This window comes from Bufo gargarizans, chromosome 1 (assembly GCF_014858855.1).
Source record: "Bufo gargarizans isolate SCDJY-AF-19 chromosome 1, ASM1485885v1, whole genome shotgun sequence".
Lineage (NCBI taxonomy): Eukaryota > Metazoa > Chordata > Amphibia > Anura > Bufonidae > Bufo > Bufo gargarizans.
The window spans coordinates 557869127-557891638 of NC_058080.1; positions in this window are offsets into that span (position 1 = coordinate 557869127).

A 22512-nucleotide genomic window follows, 5' to 3' on the forward strand; every position below is an offset into this window, starting at 1 on the left:
GATAGCTAAAAGGTTTGGTGGCCCGAATACCTACCTGAACTGATGTGGGCCTACAATAACAGGGTACTCAGTACCACCAGATACTCTCCACATATGCTCATGTTTGGGAGAGCTGGACGGGAGATTAAAGACCTCTACATGCCCAACCCGATGGAGCTACCATAGAGAAGTACCACTGCATAAGTTAAAGAGCACCGCCGCTGGTGAGCAATCCAAAAGGTTGTGGGGGAACGCCTGGGGCAAGTGGTACACCCCAACCCAAGACCAGTGCAGAGGGATGGGTTCGCCCCGGGTGATCGAGTGATGGTAAAAGCCAAATGGCCATCTGGGAAGTTGGATGGGTGGTGGGAGGCGGCCCCATACACAATTGAAAAGGAGGGTAGACTCTGCCATTCCGGTGTATTGGAACCCTAAACTTGCACAGTAATATGTTGAGACGTTGTAATTTTGACGAGCCAGTGTGAAAGAAGATGATGCCTCCTCATGCTCAGAGTACAGAAGAAAGCCCCTCAGAGGAGGAGTAGGAGGAATGGTGGGTTGTCCCTGCCCAGGGGCCCCGGCTGTGGCAGGTTTGCCACCCAGAGAGAGTGCTAAACAAGAAGTAGCTCCTCCCCTGACAGATGTGCCTGATGTCCCCAGTACTTCTGAGCCCCTCCCTCTAAGAAGGGCAATGAGGCCCAATGCTGGTGTGCCCCCACAGAGCTATGCACAGGATAAGTGTATATAGGGAGAGTTGCCGAGTGTTTGTATATAATTGTAATTCTGAGTTTTGACCACAAGAGGCCACTGTTTCCCCACACAGCTAACAGACTGCAAGTTTTTGCATATTCATAGTAGGTGGAGCTGAGCTGCAAAACAAGAAACAGGAAGCAGGAGAGTAGACATCTTGCAAAGACTGTGTGTAAACTGAATCTGCTCGCATCCAGGGTGTCAGTGAGTTGTAGAGTTTAAGGAACTGCAGCTGAGTGAGGCTAATCACCGTCCAAGACAGAACAAAAGGGAAAATATACCTTATTATATAAATCTTGTCATGAATTAGCACTTATAGCTATCTGGAGACATTTGTACGGGAATAAAAGCGCTTTTTCGTGTTATAGTCGGTCTTGTGAGGCAATGTCTCGCATCGACATGGCTTTCACGACTTCTGACTTCATAGATAGAGTGGAATATATGAAATATGAACCCTGCGGTGTCTCGGATCATTTCCCTATGTTGTTAGTGTTCAGGCAGACCGATCCAGTTCGGCAGAAGAGGAACTTCAGGTTGAACCCTCACTGGTTGAGTTTGATTGACGAACAAGAGAAAGTCGCCCGCGAGATAGTAGAATTCTGGAATTTTAATTATGGATACTCGCATATACACTTTGTGTGGGATGCACTTAAAGCATTTATTCGAGGTGTGTATGTGGGACAAATTAAGAGGAGAAAAGCAATATTTGGAAAATGGAAAAACAATTAGAAGATAGGGTAGGTGAACTAGAAAGGGACATATTTAGGAATAATACTAAGGAAAAAACAGAAGAACTAAATAAAGCTCGGGAAGATCATAAAAAATATATTTTTAATAAGGGCCAACAGAGGATCTTTCTTAGTGGCCAGAAATATTTTTGCGAAGCTGGAAAACCGAGCCGCTTGCTCTCCTCTATTATTCAGAATCAACAAAGCCAAAATAAAATTCTAAATATTAGAGCTAAAAATGGACGGGTTCTGACTGACGCTGGGGAGGTGGAGATGGAATGTATTTCATTCTTCTCCACTCTATACTCCACAGGACAGTCTGGGACTGGACAACTTTTTTGAGAAATTAAATTTGACAACCCTGGCGGAGAATGAAAGGGCTCTTCTAAATACCCCAATTCAATTAGGTGAGCTACATGAGGCCCTAGGTTCCTTTCCTTTCAGGGCAACTCCATCCCTGGCTCAGACAGACTACCATTTGAAATCTATAGGAGACACGGGAAGGTTCTCCTCCAGCTTCTTCGACGAGTCCTTAATGAGTCTTATCTAGTGGACTCTCTCCCTGGCTCACTTTCAGGAAGCCATTATTGTCCTTATACCAAAAAAAGGATAAAAACCTAAATGACCCAAGTTCTTACCGCCCAATATCTCTTTTGAATACAGATTTTCGCAAAGATATTCGCAAAAATATTTGCAATTTGACTGAAAAAAGTTATAGGAAAATTGATACACCCAGACCAAACTGGTTTCATACCCAATAGACAGGCCCACACTAATATTCGCAGAGTTATAACTAATATTCAGGCGGGGGAAGGTGAGGACCACTCCATCCTGTCATTGGACGCTGCAAAGGCCTTTGACAGGGTGGAGTGGAACTTCTTATGGAGGGTGATGTCTAAAATGAAAATGGGAAAAGAATTTACTCGCTGGATAAAGTTAATGTATAATTCCCCCTATGCGCGAATAAGTATTGACGGGTCTTGTTCATCCCCATTTGGGCTTCAGCGAGGCACTAGGCAGGGATGCCCCCTCGCTCCTCTCATATTCGCAATATTTATGGAACCTCTCGATTGTATGATTAGACAGGATGAACGTATTCTTGGGTTTGGGATTAGGACTCCCAAGATAAAATTAGCCTTTATGCTAGTAATATATTTCTAAAAGAGGGAGGTGCATCTGTGGCCAATGTTATGAAGGTAATTAATGAATTTGGCTTCCTTTCTGGACTTGAGTTTAAATAGGCAAAAATCTGTCTTTCTCCCAATAGGACATCGGAAAATAGAAAGATTAGAGGAATATGGAAATCTGCTTCCTGCCATGGAGATAAATTATCTAGGGGTGAGGATTAGTGCCTCTGCGGGAAACTTTAGCCAACTTAATTTAGCTCAGTTGGAAGAAAAAATTAAAAATAAAGTTAGAGTCTGGCAGAGACTAACACTCGGGCAAATGAATAGAATAGCACTTATTAAAATGGTGTTGCTCCCCCAAATTTTATATATTTTATCTGCTGATCTGGATTAATGATGCATATTTTAATCATATTAATTGGCTTTTCAACGATCTGATATGGGGCCGGAAGAGAGTCCGAATCAAGCAGAGGTTCTTGTGGTTGGCAGAGGGGGGGGGGATATCCCTTCCGTATATATTCAAGGCTATTTTACGGCTGCACAAATCCAATGGTGCATGGGACAAAGAGAGAACGACCTTGAGCAATATTTATTTTAACCCCTTAGGGACCCATGACGTATCGGTACGGCATGGTTCCCGAGTCCTTAACCCTTTCATGACCAAGGGTCATTGATGCCCCAGTGTCCAGGTCAAAATTTACAAATCTGACTTCATGATAGTCATAAATTTGAGTCAATATATTTCACCTTTATTTATGAAAAAAATCCCAAATTTACCCAAAAATTTGAAAAATGCACAATTTTCTAAATTTCTATTTCTCTGCTTCTAAAACAGAAAGTCATACCTAATACAATATTTATTACTTAACATTTCCCATATGTCTACTTTATGTTGGCATAATTTTGGAAATGTCATTAATTTTTTTAGGACGTTAGAAGGCTTAGAAGTTTGGAAGCAATTCTTAAAATTTTTAAGAAAATTTTCAAAACCCACTTTTTAAGGACCAGTTCAGGTCTAAAGTCACTTTGTGGGACTTAGGCTACTTTCACACCTGCGCTTGATCGGATCCGTTCTGAACGGATCCGATCATATTAATGCAGACGGAGGCTCCGTTCAGTACGGATCCGTCTGCATTAATAACTTAGAAAATTTTCTAAGTGCGCAAGATGCCTGAGCGGATCCGTTCAGACTTTCAATGTAAAGTCAATGGGGGACGGATCCGCTTGAAGATTGAGCCATATGGTGACCTCTTCAAGCGGATCCGTTCCCATTGACTTACATTGTAATTCTGAACGGATCCGCTCGCCTCCGCACGGCCAGGCGGACAGCTGAACGCTGCAAGCAGCGTTCAGCTGTCCGCCTGTCCGTGCGGAGGCGAGCGGAGCGGAGGCTGAACGCCGCCAGACTGATGCAGTCTGAGCGGATCCGCTCCATTCAGACTGCATCAGGGATGGACGGAGGCGTTCGGGTCCGCTCGTGAGCTCCTTCAAACGGAGCTCACGAGCTGACCGACGAACGCTAGTGTGAAACTAGCCTTACAAAGTGGAAACCCCCCATAAAATGACCCCATTGTAGAAACTACACCCCTTAAGTTACTCAAAACAGTTACTCAAAACTGATTTTACAAACGTTGTTAACCCTTTAGGTGTTCCACAAGAATTAAAGGAAAATGGAGATAAAATTTCTACATTTCACTTTTTGGGCAGATTTTCCATTTTATTACATTTTTTTCTTTAACACATTGATGGTTAACAGCCAAACAAAACTCAATATTTATTACCCTGATTCTGCAGTTTACAGAAACACCCCACATGTGGTCGTAAACTGATGTAAGGGCGCACGACAGGGTGCAGAAGGAAAGGAACGCCATATGGTTTTTGGAAGGCAGATTTTGCTGGACTGGTTTTAGATGCCATGTCCCATTTAATGCCCCCCTGATGCACCCATACAGTAGAAACTCCCAAAAAGTGACAATATTTTGGAAACTAGGTGATAAGGTGCCAGTTTTATTGGTACTATTTTGGGGTACATATGATTTTTAAATTTTCTATAATTAAGTTTTTTGTGAGGCACGGTAACTGAAAAATAGCATTTTTTATTTATTTATTTTTTACAAGATTCATCTGACAGGGTAAATCATGTGCTATTTTTATAGAGCAGGTTGTTATGGACGCAATGATATCAAATATGTCTACTTTCTTTGTTTGTTTGTTTCAGTTTTACATAATAAAGCATTTTTGAAAAAGAAATTATGTTTCTGTGTGTCCATTTTCTGAACGCCATATGTTTTTTATTTTTCTGCCGATCGTCTTGTGCAGGGTCTCATTTTTTGCAGAAAGAGTTGACGTTTCTATTGGTACCATTTTTGGGTACATAGGATTTTTTGATCATTCATTATTGCACTTTATGGGGCAAGGTGACCAAAAAATTGGCTGTTTTGGAACAGTTTTAATTAATTTATTTTTACAGCATTTATCTGAGGGGTTAGGTCATGTAACAATTTTATAGAGCAGATCGTTACGGACGTGGAAATACCTAATATGTATACTTTTTCTTATTTATTTAAGTTTTACACAATAATAGCATTTCTGAAACCAAAAAAAAATATGTTTTAGTGTCTCCAAAGTCTGAGAGCCATAGCTTTTTTATTTTTTTGGCGATTGTCTTAAATAGGGTATAATTTTTTGCGGGATGATGTGACAGTTTGATTGGTTTTATTTTGGGGGTCATAAGCCTTTTTGATCGCTTGCTGTTGCACTTTTTGTGATGTAAGGTGACAAAAATGGCTTTTTTGGCACCGTTTTATTTTTATTTTTATTTTTTACGCTGTTCACCTGAGGGGTTAGGTCATGTGATATTTGTATCGAGCAGGTTATTACGGTTGCGGCGATACCTAATATGTACACTTTTTTAAAATTATTTCACTTTAACAAATATCTGTTTTATTTTTTTTCCACAATGAAATTGCAGATATTATTTGCAATGTTACAGAATAGTACAGAATCATATACTCTTTTCACACAATTGCAAAAATAGTAAAACAGTTATAGATAGCATGAGTACGTCAAAGTATGCATACTTGGGCAGTACATAGACAAGAGTGACAGCTACCATTTCGTCTGGTCTAGCAAAGTCCTAAAGCACTCTATATATTGCACTCAGTTTTAATATTCTTTGACGGGATAAGACATTTTAGACTTAAACATAACACAACTCATGGAGGAGACTAAAGTCCTCCAAACAAAATAAACAGTACCAATGTCACAGGTTGTTCCCAGTAAAGCTCTTTAAAGTTGAAAAAAATGTTAATTGAAGTCATTAGATGTCACTGTAGTCTCTCGTATAGAAGTACGTGTGGTCATATTTGGATTCATACTTGGATTCCAGAGTTGAACATATCTTATACATTTACTAGCCATGGCTATGGCTTAATTATATTTGTTCTTCACATTGTAATACTAAGCATGTTGCTTCAGGATGAGAAGTTACCCTTTAAATTCGCTTCCATTACGGCGCCAGTACGGCACACCCAGATATGTGCGTAAAAATAGAGGGGTGGAAGCGGGTAGAAATGTAGGACTCAGAGTCTTACACCAAGTTTATGTCTTTCTATATTCATTCGATGGGCTCCACAGTTGTATGAATTTGGAATGTGATCGGTTAGCCCAACTGCTAAGTTCTTCCATGAGGTATAATTGGTCGACCTTCACCTTCCATTGGGTGATGGAGGGAGGATTCGGGTCCAGCCAGTGCAACGGGATAAGAGACCTAGCTGCTTGAACAAGTCATGTGGGAAGGTCAAAGGGTTTAGGGGCCCAGCCCTTGGAGGGCAGCCACAATAGTACCAAAATAGAAGTAAGCTGGAGGAAGGTGCCGCATATTTGATTTATTTCTGTTTCAATATGAGACCAGAAACTGGTGATTAGCAGGCAAGACCAAAATATGTGGCCGAGAGTACCCTTTCCCTGGGAGCAGCGCCAGCATACATTAGTTTTTGATAAACCCATTTTGTAGAGTTTGCTGGGATCATTATACCATCTGACCATTGTTTTGTAGGAATGTTCCTGTATTTTTACACATCTAGAGAATCCATGTGATCTTAGATATATTTGGTCTATATCCGCTGCACTGAATGATACCCCCAGATCCTCCTCCCATTGGGTGATATAGGCAGGCTTGTTCTTTTTCAATGAGATTGCGCGTTTAAGTGTCTTTTGTCCTTGTACCAGCTTCTCTAACCAGGTGGCCTCTGTAACTGCTGTGTATTTGTCATGTAGTTTAGTACACGTGTCTTTGAAGACTTTTATGTCTAAGAAATTGGCCTGTTTTAGGCGATGGGAACAGATTGTGTTTACTGTTGTTGCTGTGTTTGTGTAGGTTAGTAGTTCCTCAATATTTAAATCCTTAAATAGGTTCCAGAAATCTGGAGGGTTGGTGACACTAGGATAAATTAGGTATGGACTTAGTGAAGAAGGCAGGAGTCTTGGGGGATCGGAAAGTAAGTGTGTATGGTTGGATAGGGTGTTGAATACCGAATAGATTCCTTTGGACAAACCCTCTATTGGGGGTGGGGTCTTCTAATGCCCCATAAACCTGCTAGTTGGCAATTAGGGTGAGTAGCTCTATATCCAAGCCTAAAATTCTGAGGTGAGGGATGCATAGTTGCAGCCACCTTTTTAGTTGGATCGCCTTGTAGTAGGTCTGAGCGTCAGGGAGGCCCATACCGCCTTGGGAGCGGTCTCTGATCAGTTTATCATATGCTATACGTGATTTTTTGCCTTTCCAAAGAAAGGAAGTAAGTAGTGAGCGGGTGGAATTAAAGAAGGATTGTGGTAGGTCGATAGGGACCATTTGGAGGAGGTATAGGTGTTTGGGTATGATATACGTTTGTAGATTTTTTTCTACCCAGCCATGAGACGAAGGGGAGAGATAATGAATGTAGTTGGTCTCAGATTATTTTCAGTAAAGGTATATAGTTCATAGAATACAGAGTCAACGGAGTGTTTGTTAGGAAAATACCCAGGTACTTAATTTTTTCCTGCTGCCATGTAAAAGGATAGGATGAGCGCAGAATATGGATTTGAGGTGTTTTTTTTTTTTTTTTTGTTTTTTTTTTTAAATAGTTATTTATTGTTATAGAAAAAGAATACAATATCAGACCGTCCAACGGGTCATCACAATAATTGCATACAATATCGCATACAATGTCAGACCGTCCAACAGGTCATCACAATAATTAATACATATTAACATTTTAACCCCACCACCCTCCCTCCACCCAGTAGAGGAGAGGGGGAGATGTGAGAGGGAGAAAGGAAAAAAAAATAAAAGAAAACTCAAACACCTTGGCCCTGGTTCAACAATTTCTTCCAGATTTTATTAACTTTTTCATCTCTACCCCTGTAGCTCTCAGCCGCCTGTTCCAATTTGATCAGATTATGCACTGTTTCCTGCCACTGTCCTTCTGTAGGAGGGTCTTTGCTTACCCATCTTCGGAGTATAAGCAGTCTAGCCTGAAACAGTACTTTACATACTACCGTTTGTAATTCTCTTTTTAATTTAAGATGTGACATAGCCCCCAGGATGCAAACAGCGGGGCTTCCGGAATTTGAACACCCAAAAATGTAGATGTTATGTCTACAATATCTTTCCAATACCTTAATAGTTTAGGACATCTCCAGAAACAATGGATAAGGTCAGCCTTCTCACCCATACATCTTGGACATTTATCAGAAGCTCTAACCCCCATTTTCCTTAACGCCCAAGGAGATCGATGTAACCTGTGGACGATAAAAAACTGGGAGATTTTATCTGAGGCCCTTTCTGATACCTTAAAATAACTTCCAAGGGCATCAATCCATTTTTCTTCCGTGAGATAAAATCTCTTTTTCCCACTTTCCTCTTGCTGGGATTATAATTCATTCTTTCTTCATCTCCATTAGAATTCTATATCTCTTTCCCGTAGTTCCATTTTTTTGCATTCCGTTAGTAAATTTATATATTCTATTTGAATGTTCTTTAATGTATATATTTGGGTTGACTGGTGATCTTACGGCATTTTTAAGTTGTAGATATTTATAACTTTCTTTTTGGTGGATCCCAAACTCCTTTACTAACGTGGCTAGGTCCTTCAATTTATGTCCTTCAAATATTTGCGCCAAATATTTTATCCCCTTTTTTTCCCAGTCTATATAAGGCCTTATCCTTTGGATTTCCTTTAAATTCATATTTTTCCAAATGGGTGTATACTGCAAGTACCCTTTAATTTCCATTATTATTTTAAGTTCCACCCATATACATTCCATTAAATTCATTATCCTATTTCTTGTATTGTTTTTCCCCAGTGTTCCTGATTCCAACACCTCTAGGTAATTTGTGTCCCCAATCCACCCCATCTTTAATAATTCCTCCCTCCCCGCTACTCCCTCCAAACTTCCTTTTATCTGACTATATTGTGATATTAAATAATAGAATCTGACATCAGTGCTTGGCACCACGCTGTAACATGTGGGAGTAGTTCCGGTAGCAATTTTTTGAAGTACCCAGCGGGTAGCCCATCTGGGCCTGGGGCTTTCCCATTTGGTAGGGAATTAATGATGTCTGAGATTTCATTGGTAGTAATAGGAGCTATTAAAGATAGGCTATCTTCTTTGGGGGTAGTGGGTAAATTAAGTTTGGAGAAAAATTCATCAATTTTTTTGTTGATTTGTGTCTATCTGCGAATCCGGTGAGATATTATACAATTGGCTATAGAAATGGCTAAATTCAGCAGCTATGGCTCTTGTGTCGTTGGTCAAAGTGTCTGAGTGAGTTTTAATACTTTTAATGAACTGAGCATCTTTCCTTTTCTTAATTAAGTGGGATGTTAGTTTACTACCTCTGTCACCATATGCATAATGCCTGAATTGCGCATATTGATATGCTTTGGCGCATCTAATGTTAAGTAGTTCTTTTCGTTTGTGGCGGAGTGCGATCAGGTCATCCTGCATGATTTTTGCTTTGGATTGTTTCTGGATAGATTCCAGAGCTGCTATTTGTGAAAAAAAAATTGTCTGTCTCTTTTTATTTTTGTACCCAGCGCTACCAGTTCACCTCTGATGAAGGCTTTATGCGCCTCCCGGACTATGGTCTCTTAGACTATGGTCTGGGAAGTGTCTGATGGTTTGTTTTCCTGAAAGTACAGGGTCAGTTTTCTAGATATATCAGCTAGGGAGTGGTCTGATCAAGCAGAGTCTCATTTAGCCTCCAGGTCCACTCTCTCACTGGAAGGTAGGGAAAGGACGTGCAAGCCGAGACTGGGGCATGGTCTGATATCGTTATAGATCATATCTCAGCTTTCTTAAGGGTATTTAAGTGGTTATCTGAGATAAATATATAGTCTATTCTTTAGAAAGAGTGGTGAACTTGTGAGAAATAGGAATAGTCTTTAGCTGAGGCATTAAGGGTTCTCCAAGTGTCAATTAAGTGATTTTTGGTCAGTAGTTTTTGAATATTTCCTAAAGTTTTTTGTGACAGGGCTGATAGATAGGGATGAGCGAACTCGAACTGTATAGTTCGGGTTCGTACCGAATTTTGGGGTGTCCGTGACACGGACCCGAACCCGGACATTTTCGTAAAAGTCCGGGTTCGGGTTCGGTGTTCGTCGCTTTCTTCGCGCTTTTGTGACGCTTTCTTGGCGCTTTTTGAAAGGCTGCAAAGCAGCCAATCAACAAGCGTCATACTACTTGCCCCAAGAGGCCATCACAGCCATGCCTACTATTGGCATGGCTGTGATTGGCCAGAGCACCATGTGACCCAGCCTCTATTTAAGCTGGAGTCACATAGCGCCGCCCGTCACTCTGCTCTGATTAGCGTAGGGAGAGGTTGCGGCTGCGACAGTAGGGCGAGATTAGGCAGATTAACTCCTCCAAAGGACTTGATTAACTGATCGATCTGCAGCTGTGGATCATTGAGCTGCTGATCCTCAATTGCTCACTGTTTTTAGGCTGCCCAGACCATTTGTCAGTCACATTTTTCTGGGGTGATCGGCGGCCATTTTGTGTCTTGTGGTGCGCCAGCACAAGCTGCGACCAAGTGCATTTAACCCTCAATGGTGTGGTTGTTTTTTGGCTAAAGCCTACATCAGGGTGAAGCTGTCACACCAAGTGCATTTAACCAGCAATAGTCTGTTTATTTTTTGGCCATATACTACATCAGGGGCAAGCTGCGCCTGTCACCAAGTGCATTTAACCCTCAATGGTGCGTTTGTTTTTTGGCTAAAGCCTACATCAGGGTGAAGCTGTCACACCAAGTGCATTTAACCAGCAATAGTCTGTTTATTTTTTGGCCATATACTACATCAGGGGCAAGCTGCGCCCGTCACCAAGTGCATTTAACCCTCAGTAGTGTGGTTGGTCAAGCTATCACACCAAGTGCATTTAACCAGCAATAGTCTGTTCATTTTTTGGCCATATACTAAATCAGGGGCAAGCTGCGCCCGTCACCAAGTGCATTTAACCAGCAATAGTCTGTTCATTTTTTGGCCATATACTACATCAGGGGCAAGCTGCGCCCGTCACCAAGTGCATTTAACCCTCAGTAGTGTGGTTGGTCAAGCTGTGACACCAAGTGCATTTAACCAGCAATAGTCTGTTCATTTTTTGGCCATATACTACATCAGGGGCAAGCTGCGCCCATCACCAAGTGCATTTAACCAGCAATAGTGTGGTTATTTTTTGGCCATATCCCAGTCTAATTCTGTCACTAAATCCATACCGGTCACCCAGCGCCTAAATACTAGGCCTCAAATTTATATCCCGCTAAATCTCTCGTTACCGCTGTCCTGTTGTGGCTGGGAAAGTTATTTAGTGTCCGTCAAAGCACATTTTTTGTTCTGGGTTGAAATACAATTCCCAATTTAGCAATTTAAAAATTTAGTGGTTTCTGCTGTATCAGAGCTATTTGAAATCTATCCCTAAAAGGGTATATAATATTCAAGGTGCACATAGGGTCATTCAGAATAACTTCACACACCCGCTACTGTGCATTTCCAAGTCTAATTCTGTCACTAAACCCATACCTGTCACCCAGCGCCTAAATACTAGGCCTCAAATTCATATCCAGCTAAATCTGTCGTTAGTGCTGTAGCTGGGCGAGTTATTTAGTGTCCGTTCAAGCACATTTCTTGTTCTGGGTTGAAATACAATTCCCAATTTAGCAATTTCATAATTTAGTGGTTTCTGCTATATCAGAGCTATTTGAAATCTATCCCTAAAAGGGTATATAATATTCAAGGTGCACATTGGGTCATTCAGAATAACTTCACACACACCCGCTACTGTGTATTTCCAAGTCTAATTCTGTCACTAAACCCATACCTGTCACCCAGCGCCTAAATACTAGGCCTCAAATTCATATCCAGCTAAATCTGTCGTTAGTGCTGTAGCTGGGCGAGTTATTTAGTGTCCGTTCAAGCACATTTCTTGTTCTGGGTTGAAATACAATTCCCAATTTAGCAATTTCATAATTTAGTGGTTTCTGCTATATCAGAGCTATTTGAAATCTATCCCTAAAAGGGTAGATCATATTGAAGGTGCACATAGGGACATTCAGAATAACTTCACACACCCGCTACTGTGCATTTCCAAGTCTAATTCTGTCACTAAACCCATACCTGTCACCCAGCGCCTAAATACTAGGCCTCAAATTTATATCCAGCTAAATCTGTCCTTAGTGCTGTAGCTGGGCGAGTTATTTAGTGTCCGTTCAAGCACATTTCTTGTTCTGGGTTGAAATACAATTCCCAATTTAGCAATTTCATAATTTAGTGGTTTCTGCTATATCAGAGCTATTTGAAATCTATCCCTAAAAGGGTATATAATATTCAAGGTGCACATTGGGTCATTCAGAATAACTTCACACACACCCGCTACTGTGTATTTCCAAGTCTAATTCTGTCACTAAACCCATACCTGTCACCCAGCGCCTAAATACTAGGCCTCAAATTTATATCCTGCTAAATCTCTCGTTAACGCTGTCCTGTTGTGGCTGGGAAAGTTATTTAGTGTCCGTCAAAGCACATTTTTTGTTCTGGGTTGAAATACAATTCCCAATTTAGCAATTTCATAATTTAGTGGTTTCTGCTATATCAGAGCTATTTGAAATCTATCCCTAAAAGGGTATATAATATTCAAGGTGCACATTGGGTCATTCAGAATAACTTCACACACACCCGCTACTGTGTATTTCTAAGTCTAATTCTGTCACTAAACCCATACCTGTCACCCAGCGCCTAAATACTAGGCCTCAAATTTATATCCTGCTAAATCTCTCGTTAACGCTGTCCTGTTGTGGCTGGGAAAGTTATTTAGTGTCCGTCAAAGCACATTTTTTGTTCTGGGTTGAAATACAATTCCCAATTTAGCAATTTCATAATTTAGTGGTTTCTGCTATATCAGAGCTATTTGAAATCTATCCCTAAAAGGGTATATAATATTCAAGGTGCACATTGGGTCATTCAGAATAACTTCACACACACCCGCTACTGTGTATTTCTAAGTCTAATTCTGTCACTAAACCCATACCTGTCACCCAGCGCCTAAATACTAGGCCTCAAATTTATATCCTGCTAAATCTCTCGTTAACGCTGTCCTGTTGTGGCTGGGAAAGTTATTTAGTGTCCGTCAAAGCACATTTTTTGTTCTGGGTTGAAATACAATTCCCAATTTAGCAATTTCATAATTTAGTGGTTTCTGCTATATCAGAGCTATTTGAAATCTATCCCTAAAAGGGTATATAATATTCAAGGTGCACATTGGGTCATTCAGAATAACTTCACACACACCCGCTACTGTGTATTTCTAAGTCTAATTCTGTCACTAAACCCATACCTGTCACCCAGCGCCTAAATACTAGGCCTCAAATTTATATCCTGCTAAATCTCTCGTTAACGCTGTCCTGTTGTGGCTGGGAAAGTTATTTAGTGTCCGTCAAAGCACATTTTTTGTTCTGGGTTGAAATACAATTCCCAATTTAGCAATTTCATAATTTAGTGGTTTCTGCTATATCAGAGCTATTTGAAATCTATCCCTAAAAGGGTATATAATATTCAAGGTGCACATTGGGTCATTCAGAATAACTTCACACACACCCGCTACTGTGTATTTCTAAGTCTAATTCTGTCACTAAACCCATACCTGTCACCCAGCGCCTAAATACTAGGCCTCAAATTTATATCCTGCTAAATCTCTCGTTAACGCTGTCCTGTTGTGGCTGGGAAAGTTATTTAGTGTCCGTCAAAGCACATTTTTTGTTCTGGGTTGAAATACAATTCCCAATTTAGCAATTTCATAATTTAGTGGTTTCTGCTATATCAGAGCTATTTGAAATCTATCCCTAAAAGGGTATATAATATTCAAGGTGCACATTGGGTCATTCAGAATAACTTCACACACACCCGCTACTGTGTATTTCTAAGTCTAATTCTGTCACTAAACCCATACCTGTCACCCAGCGCCTAAATACTAGGCCTCAAATTTATATCCTGCTAAATCTCTCGTTAACGCTGTCCTGTTGTGGCTGGGAAAGTTATTTAGTGTCCGTCAAAGCACATTTTTTGTTCTGGGTTGAAATACAATTCCCAATTTAGCAATTTCATAATTTAGTGGTTTCTGCTATATCAGAGCTATTTGAAATCTATCCCTAAAAGGGTATATAATATTCAAGGTGCACATTGGGTCATTCAGAATAACTTCACACACACACGCTTCTGTGCATTTCCAAGTCTAATTCTGTCACTAAATCCATACCGGTCACCCAGCGCCTAAATACTAGGCCTCAAATTTATATCCCGCTGAATTTGAATACAATACATTGGGCCAAATAATATATTTGTTGTTGTGGTGAACCATAACAATGAGAAAAACATCTAGTAAGGGACGCGGACGTGGACATGGTCGTGGTGGTGTTAGTGGACCCTCTGGTGCTGGGAGAGGACGTGGCCGTTCTGCCACATCCACACGTCCTAGTGTACCAACTACCTCAGGTCCCAGTAGCCGCCAGAATTTACAGCGATATATGGTGGGGCCCAATGCCGTTCTAAGGATGGTAAGGCCTGAGCAGGTACAGGCATTAGTCAATTGGGTGGCCGACAGTGGATCCAGCACGTTCACATTATCTCCCACCCAGTCTTCTGCAGAAAGCGCACAGATGGCGCCTGAAAACCAACCCCATCAGTCTGTCACATCACCCCCATGCATACCAGGGAAACTGTCTCAGCCTCAAGTTATGCAGCAGTCTCTTATGCTGTTTGAAGACTCCGCTGGCAGGGTTTCCCAAGGGCATCCACCTAGCCTATCCCCAGCGGTGAAAGACATAGAATGCACTGACGCACAACCACTTATGTTTCCTGATGATGAGGACATGGGAATACCACCTCAGCATGTCTCTGATGATGACGAAACACAGGTGCCAACTGCTGCGTCTTTCTGCAGTGTGCAGACTGAACAGGAGGTCAGGGATCAAGACTGGGTGGAAGACGATGCAGGGGACGATGAGGTCCTAGACCCCACATGGAATGAAGGTCGTGCCACTGACTTTCACAGTTCGGAGGAAGAGGCAGTGGTGAGACCGAGCCAACAGCGTAGCAAAAGAGGGAGCAGTGGGCAAAAGCAGAACACCCGCCGCCAAGAGACTCCGCCTGCTACTGACCGCCGCCATCTGGGACCGAGCACCCCAAAGGCAGCTTCAAGGAGTTCCCTGGCATGGCACTTCTTCAAACAATGTGCTGACGACAAGACCCGAGTGGTTTGCACGCTGTGCCATCAGAGCCTGAAGCGAGGCATTAACGTTCTGAACCTGAGCACAACCTGCATGACCAGGCACCTGCATGCAAAGCATGAACTGCAGTGGAGTAAACACCTTAAAACCAAGGAAGTCACTCAGGCTCCCCCTGCTACCTCTTCTGCTGCTGCCGCCTCGGCCTATTCTGCTGCTGCCGCCTCGGCCTCTTCCTCCGCCTCTGGAGGAACGTTGGCACCTACCGCCCAGCAAACAGGGGATGTACCACCAACACCACCACCACCACCTCCGTCACCAAGCGTCTCAACCATGTCACACGCCAGCGTTCAGCTCTCCATCTCACAAACATTTGATAGAAAGCGTAAATTCCCACCTAGCCACCCTCGATCCCTGGCCCTGAATGCCAGCATTTCTAAACTACTGGCCTATGAAATGCTGTCATTTAGGCTGGTGGACACAGACAGCTTCAAACAGCTCATGTCGCTTGCTGTCCCACAGTATGTTGTTCCCAGCCGGCACTACTTCTCCAAGAGAGCCGTGCCTTCCCTGCACAACCAAGTATCCGATAAAATCAAGTGTGCACTGCGCAACGCCATCTGTAGCAAGGTCCACCTAACCACAGATACGTGGACCAGTAAGCACGGCCAGGGACGCTATATCTCCCTAACTGCACACTGGGTAAATGTAGTGGCAGCTGGGCCCCAGGCGGAGAGCTGTTTGGCGCACGTCCTTCCGCCGCCAAGGATCGCAGGGCAACATTCTTTGCCTCCTGTTGCCACCTCCTCCTTCTCGGCTTCCTCCTCCTCTTCTTCCACCTGCTCATCCAGTCAGCCACACACCTTCACCACCAACTTCAGCACAGCCCGGGGTAAACGTCAGCAGGCCATTCTGAAACTCATATGTTTGGGGGACAGGCCCCACACCGCACAGGAGTTGTGGCGGGGTATTGAACAACAGACCGACGAGTGGTTGCTGCCGGTGAGCCTCAAGCCCGGCCTGGTGGTGTGTGATAATGGGCGAAATCTCGTTGCAGCTCTGGGACTAGCCAATTTGACGCACATCCCTTGCTTGGCGCATGTGCTGAATTTGGTGGTGCAGAAGTTCATTCACAACTACCCCGACATGTCAGAGCTGCTGCATAAAGTGCGGGCCGTCTGTTCGCGCTTCCGGCGTTCACATCCTGCTGCTGCTCGCCTGTCTGCGCTACAGCGTAACTTCGGCCTTCCCGCTCACCGCCTCATATGCGACGTGCCCACCAGGTGGAACTCCACCTTGCACATGCTGGACAGACTGTGCGAGCAGCAGCAGGCCATAGTGGAGTTTCAGCTGCAGCACGCACGGGTCAGTCGCACTACAGAACAGCACCACTTCACCACCAATGACTGGGCCTCCATGCGAGACCTGTGTGCCCTGTTGCGCTGTTTCGAGTACTCCACCAACATGGCCAGTGGCGATGACACCGTTATCAGCGTTACAATACCACTTCTATGTCTCCTTGAGAAAACACTTAGGGCGATGATGGAAGAGGAGGTGGCCCAGGAGGAGGAGGAGGAGGAGGAAGAGGGGTCATTTTTAGCACTTTCAGGCCAGTCTCTTCGAAGTGACTCAGAGGGAGGTTTTTGGCAACAGCAGAGGCCAGGTACAAATGTGGCCAGCCAGGGCCCACTACTGGAGGACGAGGAGGACGAGGATGAGGAGGAGGTGGAGGAGGATGAGGATGAAGCATGGTCACAGCGGGGTGGCACCCAACGCAGCTCGGGTCCATCACTGGTGCGTGGCTGGGGGGAAAGGCAGGACGATGACGATACGCCTCCCACAGAGGACAGCTTGTCCTTACCCCTGGGCAGCCTGGCACACATGAGCGACTACATGCTGCAGTGCCTGCGCAACGACAGCAGAGTTGCCCACATTTTAACCTGTGCGGACTACTGGGTTGCCACCCTGCTGGATCCACGCTACAAAGACAATGTGCCCACCTTACTTCCTGCACTGGAGCGTGATAGGAAGATGCGCGAGTACAAGCGCACGTTGGTAGACGCGCTACTGAGAGCATTCCCAAATGTCACAGGGGAACAAGTGGAAGCCCAAGGCCAAGGCAGAGGAGGAGCAAGAGGTCGCCAAGGCAGCTGTGTCACGGCCAGCTCCTCTGAGGGCAGGGTTAGCATGGCAGAGATGTGGAAAACTTTTGTCAACACGCCACAGCTAACTGCACCACCACCTGATACGCAACGTGTTAGCAGGAGGCAACATTTCACTAACATGGTGGAACAGTACGTGTGCACACCAATCCACGTACTGACTGATGGTTCGGCCCCATTCAACTTCTGGGTCTCTAAATTGTCCACGTGGCCAGAGCTAGCCTTTTATGCCTTGGAGGTGCTGGCCTGCCCGGCAGCCAGCGTTTTGTCTGAACGTGTATTCAGCACGGCAGGGGGCGTCATTACAGACAAACGCAGCCGCCTGTCTACAGCCAATGTGGACAAGCTGACGTTCATAAAAATGAACCAGGCATGGATCCCACAGGACCTGTCCGTCCCTTGTCCAGATTAGACATTAACTACCTCCCCATAACCATATATTATTGGACTCCAGGGCACTTCCTCATTCAATCCTATTTTTATTTTCATTTTACCATTATATTGCGAGGCTACCCAAAGTTGAATGAACCTCTCCTCTGCCTGTGTGCTAGGCCTAAATATATGCCAATGGACTGTTGCAGTGGTGGCTGACATGAAGCCTGATTCTCTGCTATGACATGCAGACTAATTCTCTGCTGACATGAAGCCAGATTGTCTGTTACGGGACCTCTCTCCTCTGCCTGGGTGCTGGGCCTAAATTTATGACAATGGACTGTTGCAGTGGTGGCTGACGTGAAGCCTGATTCTCTGCTATGACATGCAGACTGATTCTCTGCTGACATGAAGCCAGATTGTCTGTTACGGGACCTCTCTGCTCTGCCTGTGTGCTAGGCCTAAATATATGCCAATGGACTGTTGCAGTGGTGGGTGACGTGAAGCCTCATTCTCTGCTATGACATGCAGACTGATTCTCTGCTGACATGAAGCCAGATCGTCTGTTACGGGACCTCTCTGCTCTGCCTGTGTGCTAGGCCTAAATATATGCCAATGGACTGTTGCAGTGGTGGGTGACGTGAAGCCTCATTCTCTGCTATGACATGCAGACTGATTCTCTGCTGTCATGAAGCCAGATTGTCTGTTACGGGACCTCTCTGCTCTGCCTGTGTGCTAGGCCTAAATATATGCCAATGGACTGTTGCAGTGGTGGGTGACGTGAAGCCTCATTCTCTGCTATGACATGCAGACTGATTCTCTGCTGACATGAAGCCAGATTGTCTGTTACGGGACCTCTCTCCTCTGCCTGTGTGCTAGGCCTAAATATATGCCAATGGACTGTTGCAGTGGTGGCTGACGTGAAGCCTCATTCTCTGCTATGACATGCAGACTAATTCTCTGCTGACATGAAGCCAGATTGTCTGTTACGGGACCTCTCTCCTCTGCCTGGGTGCTGGGCCTAAATTTATGACAATGGACTGTTGCAGTGGTGGCTGACGTGAAGCCTGATTCTCTGCTATGACATGCAGACTGATTCTCTGCTGACATGAAGCCAGATCCTCTGTTACGGGACCTCTCTCCTCTGCCTGTGTGTGTGCTGGGCCTAAATATATGCCAATGGACTGTTGCAGTGGTGGCTGACGTGAAGCCTCATTCTCTGCTATGACATGCAGACTGATTCTCTGCTGACATGAAGCCAGATTCTCTGTTACGGGACCTCTCTCCTCTGCCTGTGTGTGTGCTGGGCCTAAATATATGCCAATGGACTGTTGCAGTGGTGGCTGACGTGAAGCCTCATTCTCTGCTATGACATGCAGACTAATTCTCTGCTGACATGAAGACAGATTCTCTGTTACGGGACCTCCCTCCTCTGCCTGGGTGCTGGGCCTAAATATATGCCAATGGACTGTTGCAGTGGTGGCTGACGTGAAGCCTCATTCTCTGCTATGACATGCAGACTAATTCTCTGCTGACATGAAGACAGATTCTCTGTTACGGGACCTCTCTCCTCTGCCTGTGTGTGTGCTGGGCCTAAATATATGCCAATGGACTGTTGCAGTGGTGGCTGACGTGAAGCCTCATTCTCTGCTATGACATGCAGACTGATTCTCTGCTGACATGAAGCCAGATTCTCTGTTACGGGACCTCTCTCCTCTGCCTGTGTGTGTGCTGGGCCTAAATATATGCCAATGGACTGTTGCAGTGGTGGCTGACGTGAAGCCTCATTCTCTGCTATGACATGCAGACTGATTCTCTACTGACATGAAGCCAGATTCTCTGTTACGGGACCTCTCTCCTCTGCCTGTGTGTGTGCTGGGCCTAAATATATGCCAATGGACTGTTGCAGTGGTGGCTGACGTGAAGCCTCATTCTCTGCTATGACATGCAGACTAATTCTCTGCTGACATGAAGACAGATTCTCTGTTACGGGACCTCCCTCCTCTGCCTGGGTGCTGGGCCTAAATATATGCCAATGGACTGTTGCAGTGGTGGCTGACGTGAAGCCTCATTCTCTGCTATGACATGCAGACTAATTCTCTGCTGACATGAAGACAGATTCTCTGTTACGGGACCTCTCTCCTCTGCCTGGGTGCCGGGGCCTAAATATCTGAGAATGGACTGTTCCAGTGGTGGGTGACGGGAAGCCAGATTCTCTGCTATGGAACCTCTCTCCAATTGATTTTTGTTAATTTTTATTTATTTAATTTTTATTTTAATTCATTTCCCTATCTACATTTGTTTGCAGGGGATTTACCTACATGTTGCTGCCTTTTGCAGCCCTCTAGCTCTTTCCTGGGCTGTTTTACAGCCTTTTTAGTGCCGAAAAGTTCGGGTCCCCATTGACTTCAATGGGGTTCGGGTTCGGGACGAAGTTCGGATCGGGTTCGGATCCCGAACCCGAACATTTCCGGGATGTTCGGCCGAACTTCTCGAACCCGAACATCCAGGTGTTCGCTCAACTCTACTGATAGACCCTTGGAGGTATCCATAATTGGGTTAAGGGATACATTCAGATCCTCTCCTATTAGTTTCACACCTTCTGCAAAAGCCTGGAACTTGTCTAGCGTATTTTTAAGCCATATTTATAAATATATTTATAAATACATATTTTTGTTCAGGGCATAAACACATATTTTTGTTCGGGGCATAAATGCTGGCTAGGGACACTAAGGTGTGACCAATCCTGCCCTTAACAAATATGTACCTTCCCTCTACATCCGTGAGTGCCAAAATAGGTTCAAAGGGTATATGTTTAGCTATCGCTATGCTAACTCCTCTGGCCACTTTTTTGTATGAGGAGTGAAACCATTTGTTATAGTGTGTATGTGGTAGGTTAGGGATTCTATTCATTTTTAGGTGGGTCTCTTGGAGAAAGCAAATATCTGATTTGCTCTTCCTCAAAAGAGAAAGTACCTGAGACCTCTTTTGAGGTGAGTTGAAGCCTCTGACATTGAAGGAAGTTGTAGGTACGGTTGCCATGATACTGGTGTTAGAAAAGGTATGTGGTCTTCTGAGCTATATCTCCTGGGAACAACCTGCAACAAATTATAAACAAAAGGAACAGCAAGAGAGTCAGTAGATTCTGACTTATTAACAGTGGTAGGTCCTGCTAAATGTGATCTTAAAACTAGTTGTAAGGAGGACCTTTTTTCTCTGCATGTTAGAATGCGTCCGGTATGTTGGTTGCCGTTCTATATACAGAAGGAATATGCGGGGACAGAGAATCAAAAGTGATTCCTGATCTGGCACCGCAGACCCATGCTTAACAGAAGAAAAGACATGTCGATTATATGTTTACTGCTAAGTATAGTTCAGCGTATTATAGTATTACAGATCCTAACACTCATTGATTGACATTCAGCTGAGTGGAAGGGGGGGGGGGTAGGAGGTGAAAAGGGGGGGGAGGGAGGGGAGGTGTAGGGGGGTATAGGGATGGGGGGTAGTTGGAGAGAAGGGTAGGGTTGACATCTTAATGGTGAGACAAGATCCATCCTTCTGTATGACCATTGCAAATAATGACTAAGAAGACGTTAAGTGAGAAGTCATGGAATCACTGTAACATAATACTCTTTACGCATGTCTTATGTATATGGGTATATAAGTATGTAAAGACACCCATAGGTTTGTTGCTAATGACACTTGTACACACTGCAACCAGTGGATCCAGTTCATATCCACAGGGTGCAGTAATATCTTGTCATATAGTTTTTTTGCCATAGGAATGTGTTTGATCAATGGCAAAATAGGAGACAACAATTATAGGTTCAAAAGTAGGGTTCAGGTAGTAGCAGGAGATCATGAAAATAGCGTTGGAAATGGAAGGATATAAAATATAAAGCCTATAGGGGGAGGGAGTGGAGAGGTAGAAGTGAGATCACATAAATGTGAGAGGGAGAGGAGGCAAGAAGTGAAGACATAAAAGGATAGAGAAATAAAAAATGAGAAATGAGAGTGAGAGCATGACATATAGGCAATACGGCTTATGATTCCCAGAAGGGGGAAGGAAATCAGGAGTACAAAGATGAGTAACTTCACGATTTAGAAGTACAATACGAATTGTGGAAAGTATTCGAGTTAAGTGATCCCTCCTGGACCCGAATCATTCTCTCATCTTCTGTTTGATCTGGAATGTTTGTTCCTTGCAGGGGTCGACCACGGTTCTAGATGTGGTAGAAGGGGTAACTGCTTGGTGGAGCTGTCCACAGGCATTCAAGAGTCCACTGATATAGGATCAATGTTGAGGTGGTTCCAGGCTTCTGGTAAATCCGATGGGGTTCGGATCGTGCAGCGTCTGTCATCTTTGCTGAATGTGAGCCCAAAAGGGAAAAGCCACCGATATAATATTTTCTGGTCTCGTAGATAGTCAGTTTATGGCTTCATAATTCTCCTTTTATACAGTGTAGACGGAGCGATGTCCTGGTATAAGGAAATTCTCGTACCTTCGTACCGTAGCTCCTTCCTCTCTCTCATCGCTTGGAGTAGAAGCAGTGCTTCTAAAGCTTAGTAGGCCGCAAATAACATTCCGCGGCGGCTCGCCCTTCTTTGGAACAGGGCGCAGGGATATGTGGATCCTTTCA